The sequence below is a fragment of the Carassius carassius genome, chromosome 8, assembly GCF_963082965.1.
Source record: "Carassius carassius chromosome 8, fCarCar2.1, whole genome shotgun sequence".
Classification (NCBI taxonomy): Eukaryota; Metazoa; Chordata; class Actinopteri; order Cypriniformes; family Cyprinidae; genus Carassius; species Carassius carassius.
In genome coordinates, this window is record NC_081762.1 from 24,398,132 (window position 1) to 24,421,231 (window position 23,100).

Sequence of the window (23,100 nt, forward strand, 5' to 3'; positions counted from 1 at the left end):
TAGCTTTTAGCTTTTATATGTGTTAGACTTTAAATATTGTAAAATGTTAATAGTTATTGATTTACTTCTAAAAACCTTTTAATAAAATAGAAAAAAGAGTAATGTATATATATATATATATATATATATAAAATAAATAAATAATAATAAATTAATTAATTAATAAAATAAATTTATTATAGATAATGAATAAATAAATACAAATAATGTTGTGTTGCAAAAAAAAAACTACTAAAAGTAAATGAATAAAACTAAATAAAAATTTCTGTCGTAATGTTAAAGTATGTTTTGATCAACCGGTATGTTGAAAACAAAACTGTTGAAGAAAAGTCCTTTTTCTTTTCTACCAGTAGAGGTAAAAAGAAAGGTTGTGAAAAATGTCCACTTTCCCCCTCTATTGATTGACACTGGTTTCATGTCTCTGTCTCACTGCTGTAGAAAGTTATTACAAAAAGAAGGTTAATTTTGGACATGCAGTTCCCTAATCAGCCACTTGGGGTAAAATGAAAGGTTGTGAAAAATGTCCACTCTCTCCCTCTATTGATTGACAGTGGTTTCATGTCTCTGTCTCCCTGTTGTAGAAAGTTATTACAAAAAGAAGGTTAAATTTGGACATGTAATTCCCTTTTCTACCAGTAGGGGTAAAAAGAAAGGTTGTGAAAAATATCCACTGTCCCCCTCTATTGATTGACACTGGTTTCATGTCTCTGACTCACTGCTGTAGAAAGTTATTACAAAAAGAATGTTAATTTTGGACATGCAGTTCCCTAATCAGCCACTTGGGGTAAAATTAAAGGTTGTGAAAAATGTCCACTGTCTCCCTCTATTGATAGACACTGGTTTCATGTCTCTGTCTCCCTGCTGTAGAAAGTTATTACAAAAAGAAGGTTAATTTTGGACATCCAATTCCCTTTTCTACCAGTAGGGGTAAAATGAAAGGTTATGAAAAATGTCCACTCTCTCCTTCTATTGATTGACAGTGGTTTCATGTCTCTGTCTCCCTGCTGTAGAAAGTTATTACAAAAAGAAAGTTAAATTTGGACATGCAATTCTATTTTCTACCAGTAAGGGTAAAAAAAAAGGTTGTGAAAAATGTCCACTGTCCCCCTCTATTGATTCACACTGGTTTCATGTCTCTGTCTCACTGCTATAGAAAGTTATTACAAAAAGGAAGTTAATTTTTGACATGCAATTCCCTTTTCTACCAGTAGGGGCAAAAAGCAAGGTTGTGAAAAATGTCCACTGGTCCCCTTTATTGATGGACACAGGTTTCATGCCTCTGTCTCACTGCTGTAGAAAGTTATTACATAAAGAAGGTTAAATTGGACATGCGATTCCCTTTTTTACCAGTAGGAGTAAAAAGAAAGGTTCTGAAAAATGTCCACTGTCCCCCTCTATTGACTGACACTGGTTTCATGTCTCTGTCTCCCTGCTGTAGAAAGTTATTACAAAAAGAAGGTTAATTTTGGACATCCAATTCCCTTTTCTACCAGTAGGGGTAAAAAGAAAGGTTGTGAAAAATGTCAACTCTCTCGTTCTATTGATTGACAGTGGTTTCATGTCTCTGTCTCCCTGCTGTAGAAAGTTATTACAAAAAGAAGGATAATTTTGGACATGCAGTTCCCTTTTGTACCAGCAGGGGTAAAAAGAAAGGTTGTGAAAAATGCCCACTGTCCCCGTCTATTGATTGACACTGGTTTCATGTATCTGTCTCACTGCTGTAGAAAGTTATTACAAAAAGAAGGTTAAATTTGTACATGCAATTCCCTTTTTCTACCAATAGGGGTAAAAAGGTTGCGAAAAATGTCCACTCTCTCCCTCTATTGATAGACACTGGTTTCATGTCTCTGTCTCCCTGCTGTAGAAAGTTATTACAAAAAGAAGGTTAAATTTGGACATGTAATTCCCTTTTCTACCAGTAGGGGTAAAAAGAAAGGTTGTGAAAAATGTCCCCTGTCCCCCTCTATTGATTGACACTGGTTTCATGTCTCTGACTCACTGCTGTAGAAAGTTATTACAAAAAGAATGTTAATTTTGGACATGCAGTTCCCTAATCAGCCACTTGGGGTAAAATGAAAGGTTGTGAAAAATGTCCACTGTCTCCCTCTATTGATAGACACTGGTTTCATGTCTCTGTCTCCCTGTTGTAGAAAGTTATTACAAAAAGAAGGTTAATTTTGGATATCCAATTCCCTTTTCTACCAGTGGGTGTAAAAAGAAATGTTGTGAAAAATGTCCACTCTCTCCTTCTATTGATTGACAGTGGTTTCATGTCTCTGTCTCCCTGCTGTAGGACGTTATTACAAAAAGAAAGTTAAATATGGACATGCAATTCTATTTTCTACCAGTAAGGGTAAAAAAGAAAGGTTGTGAAAAATGTCCACTGTCCCCCTCTATTGATTCACACTGGTTTCATGTCTCTCACTCACTGCTATAGAAAGGTATTACAAAAAGGAAGTTAATTTTGGACATGCGATTCCCTTTTTTACCAGTAGGGGTAAAAAGAAAGGTTGTGAAAAATGTCCACTGTCCTCCTCTATTGGTTGACACTGGTTTCATGTCTCTGTCTCCCTGCTGTAGAAAGTTATTACAAAAAGAAAGTTACAGTTGGACGTGCAGTTCCCTTTTCTACCGGTAGGGGTAAAAAAAAGGTTGTGGAAAATGTCCACTGTCCCCCTCTATTGATTCACACTGGTTTCATGTCTCTGTCTCACTGCTATAGAAAGTTATTACAAAAAGGGAGTTAATTTTGGACATGCAATTCCCTTTTCTACCAGTAGGGGCAAAAAGCAAGCTTGTGAAAAATGTCCACTGTCCCCCTTTATTGATTGACACAGATTTCATGTCTCTGTCTCACTGCTGTAGAAAGTTATTACAAAAAGAAGGTTAATTTTGGACATCCGATTGCCTTTTCTACCAGTAGGGGTAAAAAGAAAGGTTGTTAAAAATTGTCAACTGCCCCCCTCTATTGATTGACAATGGTTTCATGTATCTGTCTCACTGCTGTAGAAAGTTATTACAAAAAGAATGTTAATTTTGGACATGCAATTCCCTCTTCTAACAGTAGGGGTAAAAAGAAAGGTTGTGAAAAATGTCCTCTCTCTCCCTCTATTGATTTGAACTGGTTTCATGTCTCTGTGTCCCTGCTGTAGAACGTTATTACAAAAAGAAGGTTAATTTTGGACATGCAATTCCCTTTTCTACCAGTAGGGTTAAAAAGAAAGGTTGTGAAAAGGGTCCACTCTCTCCCTCTATTGATTTGAACTGGTTTCATGTCTCTGTGTCCCTGCTGTAGAACGTTATTACAAAAATAAGGTTAATTTTGGACATGGAATTCCCTTTTCTACCAGTAGGGGTAAAAGGAAAGGTTGTGAAAAATGTCCACTGTCCCTCACTATTGATTGACACTGGTTTCATGTCTCTGTCTTCCTGCTGTAGAAAGATATTACAAAAAGAAGGTTAAATTTGGACATGCAATTCCCTTTTTTACCAGTAGGGGTAAAAAGAAAGGTTGTGAAAAATGTCCACTGTCCCCCTCTATTGATTGACACTGGTTTCATGTCTCTGTCTCACTGCTGTAGAAAGTTATTACAAAAAGAAGGTTAATTTTAGACATGCAGTTCCCTAATCAGCCACTTGGGGTAAAATTAAAGGTTGTGAAAAATTTCCACTCTCTCCCTCTATTGATTGACAGTAGTTTCATGTCTCTGTCTCCCTGCTGTAGAAAGTTATTACAAAAAGAAGGTTAAATTTGGACATGCAATTCCCTTTTCTACCAGTAGGGGCAAAAAAGAGGTTGTGAAAAACGTCCACTCTCTCCCTCTATTGATAGAAACTGGTTTCATGTATCTGTCTCCCTGCTGTAGAAAGTTATTACAAAAAGAAGGTTAATTTTGGACATCCAATTCCCTTTTCTACCAGTAGGGGTAAAAAGAAAGGTTGTGAAAAATGTCCACTCTCTCCTTCTATTGATTGACAGTGGTTTCATGTCTCTGTCTCCCTGCTGTAGAAAGTTATTACAAAAAGAAAGTGAAATTTAGACATGCAATTCTATTTTCTACCAGTAAGGGTAAAAAAAAAGGTTGTGAAAAATGTCCACTGTCCCCCTCTATTGATTCACACTGGTTTCCTGTGTCTGTCTCACTGCTGTAGAAAGTTATTACAAAAAGGAAGTTAATTTTGGACATGCAATTCCCTTTTTTTACAAGTAGGGGTAAAAAGAAAGGTTGTGAAAAATGTCCACTGTCCCCCTCTATTGATTGACACTGGTTTCATGTCTCTGTCTCCCTGCTGTAGAAAGTTATTACAAAAAGAAGGTTAATTTTGGACATCCAATTCCCTTTTCTACCAGTAGGGGTAAAAAGAAAGGTTGTGAAAAATGTCCACTCTCTCGTTCTATTGATTGACAGTGGTTTCATGTCTCTGTCTCCTTGCTGTAGAAAGTTATTACAAAAAGAAGGTTAATTTTGGACATGCAGTCCCCTTTTCTACCAGCAGGGGTAAAAAGAAAGGTTGTGAAAAATGTCCACTGTCCCCCTCTATTGATTGACACTGGTTTCATGTATCTGTCTCACTGCTGTAGAAAGTTATTACAAAAAGAAGGTTAAATTTGGACCTGTAATTCCCTTTTCTACCAGTAGGGGTAAAAAGAAAGGTTGTGAAAAATGTCCACTGTCCCCCTCTATTGATTGAAACTGGTTTCATGTCTCTGACTCACTGCTGTAGAAAGTTATTATAAAAGAAGGTTAATTTTGGACATGCAGTTCCCTAATCAGCCATTTGGGGTAAAATGAAAGGTTGTGAAAAATGTCCACTGTCTCCCTCTATTGATAGACACTGGTTTCATGTCTCTGTCTCCCTGCTGTAAAAAGTTATTACAAAAAGAAGGTTAATTTTGGACATCCAATTCCCTTTTCTACCAGTAGGGGTAAAAACAAAGGTTGTGAAAAATGTCCACTCTCTCCTTCTATTGATTGTCAGTGGTTTCATATCTCTGTCTCCCTACTGTAGAAAGTTATTACAAAAAGAAAGTGAAATTTGGACATGCAATTCTATTTTCTACCAGTAAGGGTAAAAAAAAGGTTGTGAAAAATGCCCACTGTCCCCCTCTATTGATTCACACTGGTTTTATTACTCTGTCTCACTGCTATAGAAAGTTATTACAAAAAGGAAGTTAATTTTGGACATGCAATTCCCTTTTCTACCAGTAGGGGAAAAAAGCAAGGTTGTGAAAAATGTCCACTGGTCCCCTTTATTGATTGACACAGGTTTCATGTCTCTGTCTCACTGCTGTAGAAAGTTATTACAAAAAGAAGGTTAAATTGGACATGCGATTCCCTTTTCTACCAGTAGGGGTAAAAAGAAAGATTATGAAAAATGTCCACTTTCCCCTTCTATTGATTGAAACTGGTTTCATGTCTCTGTCTCACTGCAGTAGAAAGTTATTACAAAAAGAAGGTTAATTTTGAACATGCAATTTCCTAGTCAGCTACTTGGGGTAAAATGAAAGGATCTGAAAAATATCCGCTCTCTCCTTCTATTGATTGACACTGGTTTAATGTGTCTATCTTCCTGCTGTAGAAAGTTATTACAAAAAGGAGGTTAATTTTGGACATGCAATTCCCTTTCCTAGCAGTAGGGGTAAAAAGAAAGATTGTGAAAAATGTCCACTGTGCTCCTCTATTGATTGACACTGGTTTCATTTCTCTGTCTCCCTGCTGTAGAAAGTTATTACAAAAAGGAGGTTTATTTTGGACATGCAATTCCCTTTTCTACCAGTAGGGGTAAAAAGAAAGGTTGTGAAAAATGTCCACTGTCCCCCACTATTGATTGACAGTGGTTAAATGTATCTGTCTCTTTGCTATAGAAAGTTATTACAAAAAGAAGGTTAATTTTGGACATGCAATTCCCTTATCAGCCACTTGAGGGAAAAATGAAACGATGTGAAAAATATCAACTCTCTCCTTCTATTGATTGACACTGGTTTCATGTGTCTGTCTTCCTGCTGTAGAAAGTTATTACAAAAAGAAGGTTAATTTTGGACATGCAATTCCTTTTCCTAGCAGTAGAGGTAAAAAGAAAGGTTGTGAAAAATGTCCGCTCTCTCCCTCTATTGATTGAAACTGGTTTCATGTCTCTGTCTCACTGCTGCAGAAAGTTATTACAAAAAGAAGGTTGATTTTGGACATGCAATTCCCTAATCAGCCACTTGGGGTAAAATGAAAGGATGTGAAAAATATCCACTCTCTCCTTCTATTGATTGACACTGGTTTAATGTGCCTATCTTCCTGCTGTAGAAAGTTATTACAAAAAGGGGGTTAATTTTGGACATGCAATTCCCTTTCCTAGCAGTAGGGGTAAAAAGAAAGGTTGTGAAAAATGTCCACTGTCCCCCTCTATAGATTGACACTGGTTTCATGTCTCTGTCTCCCTGCTGTAGAAAGTTATTACAAAAAGGAGGTTAATTTTGGACATGCAATTTTCTTTTCCTAGCAGTAGGGGTAAAAAGAAAGGTTGTGAAAAATGTCCACTGTCCCCCTCTATTGATTGACACTGGTTTCATGTCTCTGTCTCCCTGCTGTAGAAAGTTATTACAAAAAGGAGGTTAATTTTGGACATGCAATTCCCTTTTCTACCAGTAGGGGTAAAAAGAAAGGTTGTGAAAAATGTCCACTGTCCCCCACTATTGATTGACACTGGTTTCATGTATCTGTCTCTTTGCTGTAGAAAGTTATTACAAAACGAAAGTTAATTTTGGACATGCAGTTCCCTTATCAGCCACTTGGGGTAAAATCAAAGGATGTGAAAAATATCCACTCTCTCCTTCTATTGATTGACACTGGTTTCATGTGTCTGTCTTCCTGCTGTAGAAAGTTATTACAAAAAGAAGTTTAATTTTGGACATGCAATTCCTTTTCCTAGCAGTAGGGGTAAAAAGAAAGGTTCTGAAAAATGTCCACTCTCTCCCTCTATTGATTGAAACTGGTTTCATGTCTCTGTCTCACTGCTGCAGAAAGTTATTACAAAAAGAAGGTTAATTTTGGACATGCAATTCCCTAATCAGCCACTTGGGGTAAAATGAAAGGATGTGAAAAATATGCACTCTCTCCTTCTATTGATTGACACTGGTTTAATGTGTCTATCTTCCTGCTGTAGAAAGTTATTGCAAAAAGGGGGTTAATTTTGGACATGCAATTCCCTTTCCTAGCAGTAGGGATGAAAAGAAAGGTTGTGAAAAATGTCCACTGTCCCCCTCTATAGATTGACACTGGTTTCATGTCTCTGTCTCCCTGCTGTAGAAAGTTATTACAAAAAGGAGGATAATTTTGGACATGCAATTCCCTTATCAGCCACTTGGGGTAAAATGAAAGGTTGTGAAAAATGTCAACTCTCCCCCTCTACTGATTGACACTTGTTTCATGTCTCTGTCTCCCTGCTGTAGAAAGTTATTACAAAAAGGATATTTTTAACATCCAATTCCCTAATCAGCTACTAGGGGTAAAATGAAAGGTTGTGAAAAATGTCCACTCTCTCCTTCTATTGATTCACACTGGTTTCATGTCTCTATCTTCCTGCTGTAGAAAGTTATTACAAAAAGAAGCTTAATTTTGGACATGCAATTCCCTAATCAGCCACTTGGGGTAAAATGAAAGGATGTGAAAAATTACCCCTCTCTCCTTCTATTGATTCACACTGGTTTCATGTCTCTATCTTCCTGCTGTAGAAAGTTATTACAAAAAGAATGTTAATTTTGGACATGCAATTCCCTTTTCTACCAGTAGGAGTAGAAAGAAAGGTTGTGAAAAATGTCCACTGTCCCCTTTATTGATTGCCATGGGTCTCATGTCTCTATCTTCCTGCTGTAGAAAGTTATTACAAAAAGAAGCTTAATTTTGGACATGCAATTCCCTAATCAGCCACTTGGGGTAAAATGAAAGGATGTGAAAAATTACCCCTCTCTCCTTCTATTGATTCACACTGGTTTCATGTCTCTATCTTCCTGCTGTAGAAAGTTATTACAAAAAGAATGTTAATTTTGGACATGCAATTCCCTTTTCTACCAGTAGGAGTAGAAAGAAAGGTTGTGAAAAATGTCCACTGTCCCCTTTATTGATTGCCATGGGTCTCATGTCTCTATCTTCCTGCTGAAGAAAGTTACTACAAAAAGAAGGTTTTTCTACCAGTAGGGGTAAAAAGAAAGGTTTTGAAAAATGTCCACTCTTTCCCTCTATTGATTTGAACTGGTTTCATGTCTTTGTGTCACTGCTGTAGAAAGTAATTACAAAAAGAAGCTTCATTTTGGACATGCAATTCCCTTTTCTACCAATAGGAGTAAAAAGAAAGGTTGTGCAAAATGTCCACTGTCCCCCACTATTGATTGACGCTGGTTTCATGTATCTGTCTCACTGCTGTAGAAAGTTATTACAAAAAAGGTTAATTTTGGACATGCAATTCCCTAATCAGCCACTTGGGGTAAAATAAAAGGATGTGAAAAATATCCACTTTCTCTCTCTCTATACATTGACAGTGGTTTCATGTCTCTGTGTCCCTGCTGTAGAAAGTTATTACAAAGAGAAGGTTAATTTTGGACATACAATTCCCTTTTATACCAGTAGGGGTAAAAAGAAAGGTTGTGAAAAATGTCCACTGTCCCCCTCTATAGATTGACACTGGTTTCATGTCTCTGTCTCCCTGCTTAAGAATGTTATTACAAAAAAAAGGTTAATTTTGGACATGCAATTCACTAATCAGCCACTTGGGGTAAAATGAAAGGATGTGAAAAATGTCCACTCTCTCCCTCTATTGAGTGATACTGGTTTCATCTCTATATCTTCCTGCCGAAGAAAGTTATTACAAAAATAATGTTATTTTTGGACATGCAATTCCCTATTCAGCCACTTTGGGTAAAGAGAAAGTATGTGAAAAATATTCACTCTCTCCCTCTATTGATTGACACTGGTTTCATGTCTCTATCTTCCTGCTGTAGAAAGTTATTACAAAAAGGTTAATTTTGGACATGCAATTCCCTTTTCTACCAGTAGTGGTAAAAAGAAAGGTTGTTAAAAATGTCCACTGTCCCCCACTATTGATTGACACTGGTTTCATGTCTAAATGCCCTTTAACTAAAAAGCTATTACAAAAACACATACTGAGCTATAGCAAAAAACGAAGAAAGTTTGCACTTTCCCCACGGACCCTAACTGAAGGCTCTGCTGAGAGCGTTCTCTCCCGGCTTTCTGCACATTGCGACGGCTTGTACGGGGCCGTGTTTATTATATCGAGGGAAAATATAGTAAAAGAAGGATGTAAAACATGATTAACTTTGCCCTTTTGGCGGTCACACTGCTCAGATTTTTTTAGGGCAATTCGTTTTGGAGTTATTGGCGTTTACCGCTGAATGTGTCACGAATATCGAAAACAAAACCAACTTGACCCCGCTTTTTAACTGATGATCTAACTTACAGCGATCTGTTCGACACATTCAAGAGCCACAAAACGGTATTTATTGTTTACATTTCTTTAAAAAATGACCACATTTGAAAGGTGAAATAACCAAATGAGACTTTGTTTCATATTAAAAGTAAGCTGGTAATGTTAATGTCCTGTCTGTCAGCATGTTGTCAGTGCCCTCTCTGTTCCGCGATATATTGTTTACTCCCCCCTCCTCCCGTGTTTCTCTTAATGTTACGATTTCCAAACCTTAAGTTATAGCTCACTTTAGGAATTGACAGTTAAAGGGTTTTGATGCAATACTTAATGGTTTTTAACGGATTACTTAAGTGTAAAACAGCATTTAAAGTAAACTGTAATTTAATTAACGATGTGTGAAAGACCGTTCTTCCCCAGTCTCATAAAATAAATTTGGGTCGCACATAAATTGACAGGGTCGGTCGGAAACCGGAACCAAACAATTTTTTTTTTTAGGCCTAATGAATAATAGCGTTATAATTCAGAAATGAAGTTCACTATATATATGGGGGGGGGGGGGGTTTGTTTTGCAAGATGCAAAACAAAAATCTTGCATCTTTCACAATACAATAAGTGTATTGTGATTGTCAAAACATTTTAGTAACTAGACAGAATTTCATTAGGTGTAATGACAACATGTTACAATGTTTACATGGTACAATTTCTGGTAAGCTACGGTTTTGTATTATTGCATGACACAAATTTCACGATTTAATTTCAATTTAATTCTTGTGATTTGATAATATTGACTCATTTGGAAAAAAAACCCTCACCTAATACTGTAAACACAGAGAGCCCTAGCTTATCAGTTGGTATTATTTAAGGTTAAAAATAACTCAAATTAAATATAATGCTTTTTTTATTATAACAACTTTATTTAATGATATAAGTAAAAATATAATAAATATGTAATATAGTGCACATATTTAGCAAAATACTCTGTATAGCTAGTTTCACTTTCTTGTCTGTGCTCTCAAGCTTATGCTTGCGTTGTGTCAGAGTACATACAATTTTTTTTATAGCAGCTTGAAAGAACACATATTGAATGAGTAAACTAGACCAAAATCTAAAAACTGACCACTTTATGAAAAATCAATGTTTTTGCCTGCCATGTCTTGCCTTAAATGGCTTTCCTGAGGTAAATGTTAGGCCTATGTGACATAATTGTTCTCCATCAGTTTTATTGACTTCTTTCCGCGGTTGAAAAACACTGATTGATCGATATTATGTATAAGGAATATACGTTTCGGTAAGTTGTACTGTAACGTTATCTTTCAAAATTGTTCATTCGTGTTTATTTACTAGCGAGATGATCGGTTCACTGAGGCTAGGGATCTGTCACATGACACGTCACATTTACACCAAAACTGTATTTATTGTTTGAATTTTGTAATAAAATTGACTGATTCTGAGAGTTGAGACTTTGTTTATATATCATAAGTATACTGCTCTGTATTGTCTGTCGGTCTTCACTTTGCTTCGCGATTTTTCTGTGCATGAGAAAATGGATGTGTGGCATGATAGCATGTGAAAAGTGTCAATTGTGTAAGTTGGCAGCCCTGACTTAATTCAAATTAGCAAGAACTATGACTAATACAATAACAGGCTTAAATGAACAACATAAGTTATACGACTTACCGTTCTCAAGGACGTGTACACCGATCTCAAGTTATTTATTCTCCAGAACGCTGCAGTCTCTTTTTTTCTCTCTTTCTCTCCCGTCGAGCGGAACCTTGCTTCGCAAAGAGAGTGCTCGCGCGCACGCGACCAGAGGGCGCGTGCTCTCGCTCGCTCTCTCTTGTTCTTTTAAACATGCGCCCAGCTGTCACAAGCGCAGCAGTTTATCTACATTACACACCGGTCAAATAAGACTTTGGCGGGACAAAAATTCGCTTTGGCGGCCGCCAAAAAAAATCTTCGATCGGCTCAGTCGCACAAGTGCGCCTAAATATCTTTTCATGGTCGCACACAGACATATTTAGGCGCAAATGCGAGTGAAATGGTCGCACTGTAGAGCCCTAACGTTACCGTGGCGGCAAAAATTTTGCCGTGGCGGGCCGCCATTAACTAATCAACATAGAGGAAACACTGCGTGTACACATTAAAATGTTTTCACTTTCATCATCAGTGATTATTGATTAAACATGTTGTGATAAATCTGGCAAATAAGAAATGGCGTTGACTCCACTTACAACAATAAGACGGCAATCGACACTGAAAAAGAGAGAGAAGATAATTAATTTCACTGTAGTCTATTAAATCCCAAAGTTTATAAAGTCTCTGATGGATATGTATAATATTATTTGATAAAGCATGATAAGAAGAAGAATGCAGAGCAATGTTTCTGATGAGACCTACAGCCCACTAACAAATAAGCCACGGTAAAAAAGCATTTTCATTCTTGAGAATCACCGATTTCTATAAAGATGTCAAGGCTTATGAGTTCTCTCTCTCTCTCTCTCTCTCTCTCTCTCTCTCTTGCTCTAAGTGCACGCGCCAGCGTGTTAGAGAGAGGGTTTACGCGCTTGCAGTTAAACCTGACAACGCACTACTTTCCATACAATTGTGAATAATGAAGATATTATTAAGAATAATTGTATGATTGGTCTCTTAAAGTAACGTTAACATGACATAACTAAAATGAAAGAGCGTCTCTCAAACAGAGCGGATTGGCTCTATCAGCAATGACGTCACACGGATGTAACGGCATTTCGGTGTTTAACGGCGCTGATGAGCGGACTGTAACGATATATTAAACGACGGAAAATCTTCTTTGTGAAATGTGATACATTTAACGGAAAAGAAAAATGTCTATTAAGTCCAATTTTTATTACAATTTAACTGGTTTCATGAGTGAAAACCCCTGCTATTTATTTTAGTAGTATAACCCTCAGAAAAACGAACTGTTCCCTCAGACAGATTGTTTTTATAATTAAAATGTATTACTTTCTTTCTTCATAGTTTTAAATGTCCTTTACTTTTGTTGTCGGTCCATACTTTTAAAAAGTCATTTAACTAAATAGGTTAAGTAAAAAGTAATTTACCTCAGGAAAACGCACTGCTGGGGATGTCACTCAAAGTGGAGTCAGGCTGTGCGCGCGGTGGGCACAGACCCCGGCTTAAGCCTGGTTTATACTCGACGCGTCCACAGGAGCGCGAAGGTACGCGCGGCAAAAATGACGTCATTGCGGTGTGGGCGGTCCTGCGCGTTGGGTTCGCAAGACCCAATTTCACCTGGCGGTGTGCGCGACATTTTTTGTAACAACGCGTGCGGCGCCGCATCCGAAGATGAACGACTTCGAAGCGACTTTGTCCGAGCTGGTTCGTCTGTACCAGCATATTTATGATCCCTCCATGCTGCATTAATAAACTTCTTTTATATTACTTTCAGCAATTAATAATACAAACTCAGTTACTGTGAACTAATATTAACAAACTATAAAAATTGTATTTTCATTAACATTGCCAAAGAATAAAAGGTAACGCATGTCTACAGTGGTCAACATTTGAAGTGGATCTGAAGTTTATCAAAGTTGTCCAAAGACAACAACAGGTATTGGTCATAATTCATGTATAACTTTGATGAAAGGTTTTGCTCCACTTCAAATGTTGCCTACTGTACACTAAATGACATTACATTTACGAGATGCTAAATATCAAAAGAGTTCTATGTATATCTTCTCAACATCATATTTTGTTCTCATTTCAAATCAGTGATTGGTCTATGAGCATATTGATACTGTTTATATAACAAGAATGAAAACACACCTTCTGCGTTACATTTTTTTGTTTTATTACAAACGTTGTAATAACATATACATGTAAATAGAAAATAGGTATTGTGAAACACAAAACAAACACAAGACAACATCAACACTGTTCAATTACTTTGTTGCTAGTTTGCAACTTCACTGTAGACAGCCCCTTCTGACGACAGAGTCCTGCCAAGGTACAAGTCCCTGTTCTGTGTTAAAAAATGACTTCAGGTCATTTCTCACTGCAACTGCAGCCCGGGATGCTCATGCAGATGACATTCTTCCTGCTGCAATCAAGCCGTTGTCCCCAGACACAAACCTTCTCCATTCTCCTGCCATCTGTTCCCCCGTTGCTGTGGTACCATCTGCAAAATTGGGTGGAATGTACTTGGATGCAGTAGATGTTGCAGCATTAGTGAGGGTTAACATATTGTGAAGAGCCACACAAGCCTTCACAACATCCACAGCTTTCTCAGGATGAAATTCCATTGGCCGTCCAAGAATCCTCCAGCGAGCAGCAAGGATACCAAAAGTGTTCTCGAGGACTCGCCTGGCCCGTGAGTGTCTGTAATTGTAAACTTTACGAGCATCATCCAAGTTAACACCTGTAAAACAAACAAGAGCACAGATTAAAGATAATGTTCTTTCTTGCATTTTTCATATCAAATACATGTTATATTAATTTATGGCACAATTTGATTTTGTTTTTACCTGGATATGGGCGCACCAGGTTCACATGGAGTGGAAACGCAGCATCTCCCAGGAACACATGTGGCAGTTTGATGTTGGTGCCCGGCAGGTTTTCAGGCTGTGGGAAGTCAAGAGTGCTGTTAAGAAGTTGAAAATTCCACCATCACTTTCACGTCCATACGAGCCAGGGGTTTAAACAACGTGTTGATGAGATGGTGTGTGGCTGATTAGCTGATTAGGGGAGTCAGTGTTTCAGTGTTTCTTCCTGTAGAACCATCCTACACGCAGATGGGAGTTTTACTTACTCAAACATGTTCTAAGGGCAGAAAGGAAAGTGATTGGTTTACAGATTCAACCAATGAAATTGAAACAGGTGGAGTCAACGTGTGGAAGGAATACAGAAAAAAAAATGTTACTGACGCTTTGTGGGAGGCATCGCTTGCAAGGTAAGTTACTTTACCATGTATTCTCGTGAAAAAATTAACATCTCTAACACTTTAAAAGATAATTAGCAAACAAAGATACACAGAACAAATAATCATGGACTAAATATCATATAGCATGCATTTTCAGTTGACTGCTTCATCAGTTGATTGCACCAAAGCTGGTTATGAGGTAACTGGAGTAAAACATGCTTTTCCAATGCTTCCACGCTGTCTGTGAAACTGATATGAGCGGAAAAAAGAACTCGTTCATATCTCCTTGATATTACATCAGTCAGTTATATTAGCATTAGCATTAGCACTGCTCTCAGGGCAGGAGTACTCAATATTCATATTACTATTATTTTAATAAACTGTGCACTGCTCTCAGGGCAGGGGTACTCATTATTCATATTACTTTTATTTTACTAAACTATGTGCTGCTTTCAGGGCAGGAGTACTCAATATTCATATTACTGTTATTTTTAGTGTACTGTATTATGTGCTGCTCTCAGGGTGGGAGTATTTAATATTCTTGTTACTATTATTTTACTAAACTATTTGCTGCTCTCAGGGCCCATACATTTGTTTTTATTACAGCTGTGACTGTTTCATGTAGTTTTTCTTCTCTTTGCAGAATAACATTCTTGGAAAAGGCAGAAGCCATCAGTGGTCCCTTCTTGGAGAAAGGAAATTTCTGGACTTTCTTTGTAAGCTACTCTTAGTTTTAGTTGAGAATCTTGCTGATATTTGTGGATATTTGTGCCCATATTAATGCTGATATAAGTACTCATATTATTTTACCCTCAAATATTATCTTTCATGAATTGCAAAATAGCTGTTTGTATATGTAAAAAGGTCTGCAAAGGTTTACAGATCAAATTGCACAACAAATAAAGTTTTGTCTCGTGAAAGTAAGAAAATTGTGCTGTGCTGAAAACTGCTGAAATGAGTGTCAGAAACTCCAATCTCCATTCATGTTACCAGTTAACTGTTAGGTTTGTTTGCATAATGCTAGCCTATGGACGTCATCGGCTATCCTTTAAACGTCTGCTACTGTAATCTGCCCTCAATCACTGTAGTTGTAGCTGAGGCCAAACAGAGTACAGTAGGCTGTAGAAATGGCAGGGTTTAAGGATGTATTATGTGTCATTTAAGAACTTTTCCATTTTGAGGGAGTTGAAATGTGATTTTTATTATTTTACTAGTAATTATGTTTTCTTACATTGCTACATTTCAGATGCTGGGCAGTGAGCTGTTCATATATGTAAGTGGTCCAGGAAATATATGAAAATGAGGATGTTCATGATTCAATGTCCAAAACTAAAGGCCTGGTTTAAAAGGAGCACGTTCTAACTACAGCAGTTTAATGAAGCACATACCCTTTGCTGCGAAATCTTCCTGTGTATTGTACATGCATTTAATTCACTGGATTTGTTTTTAATTGTTATTGTTTAAAAAAGGAAAGAAGTCATAATTATATTTGATTATTTTATTGTAATATTGGACCTGTAAACTGAGTATTTAATTTCATTTTGTTCTTACACAAACAATCTGTACAACAGACACTTAATAAAACAACATTAACAGCACAATAATAATAATAATAAAATTGTTTGGTTATTTTTAGAATTACAGGGCGTAATTTCTCTGAAACAGCCTTTGAGAACATGAAATGTTTGCACATAGATTGACACCTGGAACTTTTGAAATCACATTTATGTATCACCTAATCAACTCAGGACTTCTTTCACAATTCAGATGGCAACTGTTATTCATATGAACATATGTAAAAAACTATTTACATGACACCTCAGTGATAACTTGTGATTTGATGATTTATTCACAGTGGAGAAGACAGATGTGTGAACATTATGAACCTAGGAACACACTGCAGACATGACCAGTTGCATGGTTGTCTGCTCTAAATAAAATGTCATACTCTTGGAATAATAGATTTAAATGTAATAATATAATATTTATTATTTATTTAAATATCTGGTTTATCTGGTTTAAAGGAAAATAGACCCAATATAGCTAAAATGGTTTTCTTAAATTTTATCTCTCAAAATGATGTGTGTCATTAAAAAAGTGGAGATTAGCATTAATAAGTAATGCAACCTCTTATTAACATGAGGCAAACAAAGCTACTTGGTTTGCATTTTTAAGTATGTAATTGTAGGCCTATAAATATAAAACAAAATGTGTTGCATACTTGTTACTGCAATAATAATGACCCATTTCAAATGTTTACATGCTTTTCTGGTCTTTTTGTTCTTAACAACCATCCAATCACTGTGATGGAGCATTTCTGAAATAGTATTCTTGTAAACATTCTAGCATTTCAATATATATATATATATATATCAGTAATATGCATGCAAACTACAACAGTTAACGAGTGGTGAAAATGGATTTAAATGGTACATATTGAAATGATTTATTCTCAGAGATGTGGATTTGGACAGCAATTGAATTACCAATTATCTCTATTTTTGGACCATTTTGCACTCAGCAGCATCATATGCCTCTTCAGTGTTAGCTCCTTTGATTTGTCCTGTTTCTGCCAGCTCCTCCAGGTAACTGGAAAATAAAATAAAAGATGATTCAATAATGCAGAAATTGTCTATTGATTTATAAATGTAATGATTAAAAAAAAGATTACTCTTAAAAATATGCATACATTTAGTAGCCTATAACTCATTAAAATAAACAGGAAAAACTATATCAATACTATATAGAACAAATTAAATATATATTATCTATGCAGTGTAGACTATGCTGTGAATTAGACTACACTGGCACTGACAGCCATTTTTAATGAATGTTGTTCATGATTGATATAATGTGTTGTTTAAAAGAATGAACAATGGTAAGGTAATAGATATAATACACTAAAAACAGTTATATGAATATCAAGTATTCCTGCCATGACAGCAGCTCATAGTTCAGTAAAAATAACAGTAATATGAATATTGAGTACTTCTGCCCTGAGAGCAGCACATAATACACTAAAAATAACAGTAGTATGAATATAGAGTATTCCTTTCTTGTGAGCAGCTCATAAAACAGTAAGAATAACTGTAATATGAATATTGAGAAATCCTGCCCTGTGATCAGCACATAATACACTGAAAACAAAAGTAATATGAATATTACTGAATATAAGTATACCCCTACCCTGAGAGCAGCTATTAGAACTGTAAAATTAAAAGTAATATGAATATTGAGTACTCCTGACCTGAGAGCAGCTCATATATTGAGTAATCCTGCCTTGAGAGCAGCTCATATATCAGTAAACATAACTGTGATACGAATATTGAGTACTCCTGCCCCTAGAGCAGCTCATAGATCAGTAAAGATAGCAGTGATATGAATATTGAGTACTCCTGCCCTGAGAGCAGCTCATAGAACTGTAAAAATAACAGTGATATAAATATTGAGTACTCCTGCCCTGAGAGCAGCACATAGATTAGTAAAATAACAGTAATATGAATATTGAGATCTCCTGTCCTGAGAGCAGCACATAGTTTTGTCAAATAATAGTAATATGAATATTGAGTACTCCTGCCCTGAGAGCAGTGCATAGTTTAGTAAAATAATGGTAATATCAATATTGAGTACTTCTGCCCTGAGAGCAGCTCATAGATCAGTAAAAATAACAGTGATATGAATATTGAGCACTCCTGCCCTGAGAGCAGCTCATAAAACATTAGAAATAACAGTAATATAAATATTGAGTACTCCTGCCCTGAGAGCAGCACATAGTTTAATAAAGTAATAGTAATATGAATATTGAGTACTCCTGCCCTGAGAGCAGCACATAATTTAGTAAAATAATGGTAATATGAATATTGAGTACTACTGCCCTGAGAGCAGCACATAGTTTAGTAAAGTAATAGTAATATGAATATTGAGTACTCCTGCCCTGAGAGCAGCTCACAGAACAGTAAAAATAACAATAATATAAATACTGAGTACTCCTGCCCTAAGAGCAGTGCATAGTTTATTAAAATAAGTCATATGAATATTGAGTACTCCTGCCCTGAGAGCAGCACATAGATTAGTAAAATAATAGTTATATGAATATTGAGTACTCCTGCCCTGAGAGCAGCACATAGTTTAGTAAAATAATAGTCATATGAATATTAAGTACTTCTGCCCTGAGAGCAGCACGTAGTTTAGTAAAGTAATATGAATATTGAGTACTCCTGCCCTGAGAGCAGCACATAGTTTAGTAAAATAATAGTAATATGAATATTAAGTACTTCTGCCCTGAGAGCAGCACATAGTTTAGTAAAGTAATATGAATATTGAGTACTCCTGCCCTGAGAGCAGCACGTAGTTTAGTAAAATAATAGTAATATTAATATTGAGTACTCCTGCCCTGAGAGCAGCACATAGTGCAATAAAAATAACAGTAATATGAATATTGATTACTCCTGCCCTGAGAGCAGCACATAGATCAGTAAAAATAACAGTAATATTAATACTGATTACTCCTGCCCTGAGAGCAGCATGTTACACTATAAATAACAGTAACATGCATATTGAGTACTCTTGCCCTGAGAGCAGTGCATAGTTTATTAAAATAAGAGTAATATGAATACTGAGTAATCCTGCCCTGAAAGCAGCACATAGATTAGTGAAATAATAGTGATATGAAAATTGAGTACTCCTGTAATGAGAGCAGCACATAGTTTATTAAAATAATAGTAATATGAATACTGAGAACTCCTGCCCTGAGAGCAGCACTTAGTTTATTAAAATAACATTAATATGAATATTGAATACTCCTACTTTGAGAGCAGTGCATTGATTATTAAAATAATAGTAACATGAACATTGATTACTCCTGCCCTGAGCGCAGCACATAGTTTAGTAAAATAATAGTAATATGAATATTGAGTACTTCTGCCCTCAGCATCACATAGTTTAGTAAAATAACAGTAAAATGAATATGGAGTACTCCAGCCCTGAGAGCAGTGCTAATGCTAATGCTAACGTTAACTGACTGATGTAATATCAAGGAGATATGAACGAGTTCTTTTTTCACTCATATCAGTTTCACAGACTGCGTGGAAGCATTGGAAAAGCATGTTTTACTCCAGTTACCTCATAACCAGCTTTGGTGCAATCAACTGATGAAGCAGTCAAGTGAAAATGCATGCTATATGATATTTAGTCCATGACTATTTGTTCTGTGTATCTTTGTTCGCTAATTATCTTTTAAAATGTTAGAGATGTTAATTTTTTTCATGGGAATATTAGGTATATTAACTTACCTTGCAATAAATGCACCCCACTAGTGATGTGTCGTTCATGAATGAGTCGTTCTTTTTAACCGAATATTTTAGGTGAATGAATCGTTCTCGTTCATGTAATCCACTGACTCATATTTCTCGTTCACTGAAATTCCTCCATCCACAGCAGGGTGGCGCTATTAGCAGTACATGTGCAGCTCGGTGAACCGGGAATCTGTGAACTGTTTCACCCTGTCAAAGAGTTACTCAACCTCGAGCCAATAGCCTTTGAGTATGACATGTGACAAAGCATGTGATTTGTTGAATGTAGTTAACGAATACTCCCTTCACTGAATGAGTTTCATATGAGTCTGAATGAGATCAAGAGATATCGTTCGTGAACGAAATGACTGAACTGGTACACATGTCGTTCGTGAACGAGTTGAATGATTTAGTATATCTCGTTCGTGAATGAAATGACTTAACTGGTATATGTCGTTCGTGAACAAGTTGAATGAACGGATTCATGTCGTTCGTCAATGAAATTAACTGGTACATAGCTTATCTCGTTCGTGAACAAAATTAATGAGAGTAAACCGGGTCAGTTGGTCATTTAGCATGTCAATCTCACAAAATGCAAAGCGCAGTTATGTGCACATAAGCTTGTTTTAATATTTAGCATACAGAACATAATTCCACGTTTAATCCCTGATTTATGAATGTGAATATATAGGCTAATATATGAACTGTCTGACCAAACAATTTAAATGCTAATTATGCAAGAAAACTGTGTGCTTTGTTCATCTGAACAACTTAAATAGACTTTATATATTGAATGCGATTATGCACACATTTTAATAAAGCCAAATCAGTTTTTGTAAAAATACGTTCTTTGACTTAACACAACACATATGACACTCTTTTTCGCCACCTGCTAGCATATTTTGTGTTACACGAAGAAATGGTCACTGAACGAATCAGTGAACGATTCTGAATGAATCATTTCGGTGAACGAACTGAAAATGAACGAATCACTTGAAAGAATCATAATTTCCACCACTACCTCCCACAAAGCGTCAGTAACGTATCTGTCTGAAGTATTCCTTTCACATGTTCAAATTTCCTGACTCCCCCTCTGCTTCAATTTCATTGGTTGAATCTGTAAACCAATCATTTTCCTTTCTGCCCTCAGAACATGTTTGAGTAAGTAAAACTCCCATCTGCTTCATGCACACTCTGTAGAGAATTTGATATCAAAACCAATAAAAATAAATAGCATCAGGGAATAAAATACAAAGTGACCTGCCTTAGAGAGGTCTGAAATTATTAAATACACAGAGTAAATGAGAAAGTGAAGCTCCAGAGCAGCTACAGTGAGTTTTTGTGTTCCTCTCATGCTAGTATTGAACTTTTAAGACAATAACCAACCAAATGTATGTTTCCTGGAGAATCACTAACTTGGTCCCTTCTTTTTAGCTCTGTCAATGCTGATCTAATATGAGAAAAAACTGCATGAAAACTAATTTACCACCATGTATCATGAGGAATTTGCTCATGAACTAGCTTCTGAACAGCAACAGTGTGTGATGAGATGGTGTGAGCTCACAGTTCAGTACATTTTCATTCAAAAGCCTGTAAATATTTTCAACTTATTATAAACATGTTTAATTCCAGCAAGTGCTAAACATTTCTTTAAGCTTTGTTAAATGTTCCATGTCATCTGATTTGGAAAATAACACTTTGACTTCAGATAATTTCTGTTCTTCTAGTGTGATACCAAGCAACTCCAAATCATGTGACTGCTTATATATCCTTCAGCAAAACTATGCTTTTTAAAGTATGAAAATTAAATTGGTATAACAGACAATGATATAACATGCTGCCATACTTTGTCCTATTTCAGCTCATCTGCTTAGTGTTACGGAAGGAGACTCCGAGAGTTAGAAGTGCAGAAGTGTTGTTTATTTTCAGGAAGTGTGGTTGATGGTACTGGCGAGTATTAAAGTCAATATCTTCGTCTTTACGGAATGTGAGGAAAGTAATATTGTAAATTGGGTTCACAGGATATCGTGGAAGGGAGACTACACACACCTCAGATGAAAGACAGACTGGGGAATCCATGGAGCTGATGGCTAGGATGGACAAAGGAGAACACACTGGAGGAACACAGGGGATAAGAATAGCAGTAAGGTAAGTCTTTCAATGAATCTCAGGGATATCAGAGAGAGTCCACTTCATACAAACGAGATCGGACCCTGACTAAGGGAAAACTGAAAGTACTTGTAGGGGAGCAAACAAAAGTACTAATGAGTTAAACAAAAAAAGTCCAAAAAGAAAGTCCATGGAGGAGTGGAGGGTGGTAGGAGCCAAGGGGAAGCCAGGAGCAGTAGAAGCCAGCTCTTTGTCAAGAGACCAGCCAGGATGAAGCCACAGGGCAGAGTTGAGGGAGGGAGGAGCCATGGTGGAGTTAGTCTAGACGACACCCTGGGGACAACTGATGGAGACTGAGCACACGGATAAGGAGCCCAGGATGGAGCCAAGCAGATGGAGAGCCAGGGTGACACTGGGGTTCCAGAGGGCCAAGGCAGAGCTGAAGGCTCAGGCGATAGAGGTGATAGAATGTTTAATATAAGAAAGCACTTCATACAAGTTTGAAAAGACACAAGGGTGAGTAAATGATGAAATAATTTTCATTTTTGGGTGAAGTATCCCTTCAAGTTGTATACTGCTAGAAAATATCATGGTGTATCTGCTAGTGTAGAAATGGCTCTGAAGAGATGTGTTTTTTCATGGAGTTCTCGTTTACATGTATCAACAGTTAAGCAAAGATTAAACTGTTCCTGGAATGCTAATGGTACGTGGCTAATGGTACGTGGCTACATGCATGCTGTGGCTGAACTTCAGTTCACTGCTTCCCTTAACCTGTTCATGTTCTCTATTTCAGGCTTACCTAACCAGACTTGCTCTCCTGTGCCATCGATCCCACTGTGGTGGTCTTCTGCGCCACCCTGGTGGGCTTCTGTCTCGACTGCACGGCTGTGATGGTCTTCTGCGCCGCCCTGGTGGCTTCTGTCTCGACCGCATGGCTTTGGTGGTCTTCTGCGCCACCCTGGTGGGCTTCTGTCTCGACTGCACGGCTGTGGTTGTCTTCTGCGCCACCCTGGTGGGCTTCTGTCTCGACTGCACGGCTGTGGTTGTCTCTGCGCTGCCCTGGTGGGCATCTGTCTCGACCGCACGGCTGTGGTGGGCTCCAGTTCCATCTGCACCATCCCGGTGAGGCTCCAGTTCCACCTGCTCCATCCTGGATTCCTGCCCTGTCGGGTCTGCCCTGGGCCCCTGAACTTTCCGTTCCCTTCTGGCCTCTTTGTTTTGTTGTTGTTTTTTTCCCACTTCCGGTCTCTGTTTCCCTCTATGGACCTGGCCCTCCGTCCCTCCCCCTGGTCCTCCACCGGTCCATCTCCCTCCTGGTCTCGTTGTTGTTGATTTTTTTTAACCTTCCTGTCTCTGTTTCCCTCTATGGAC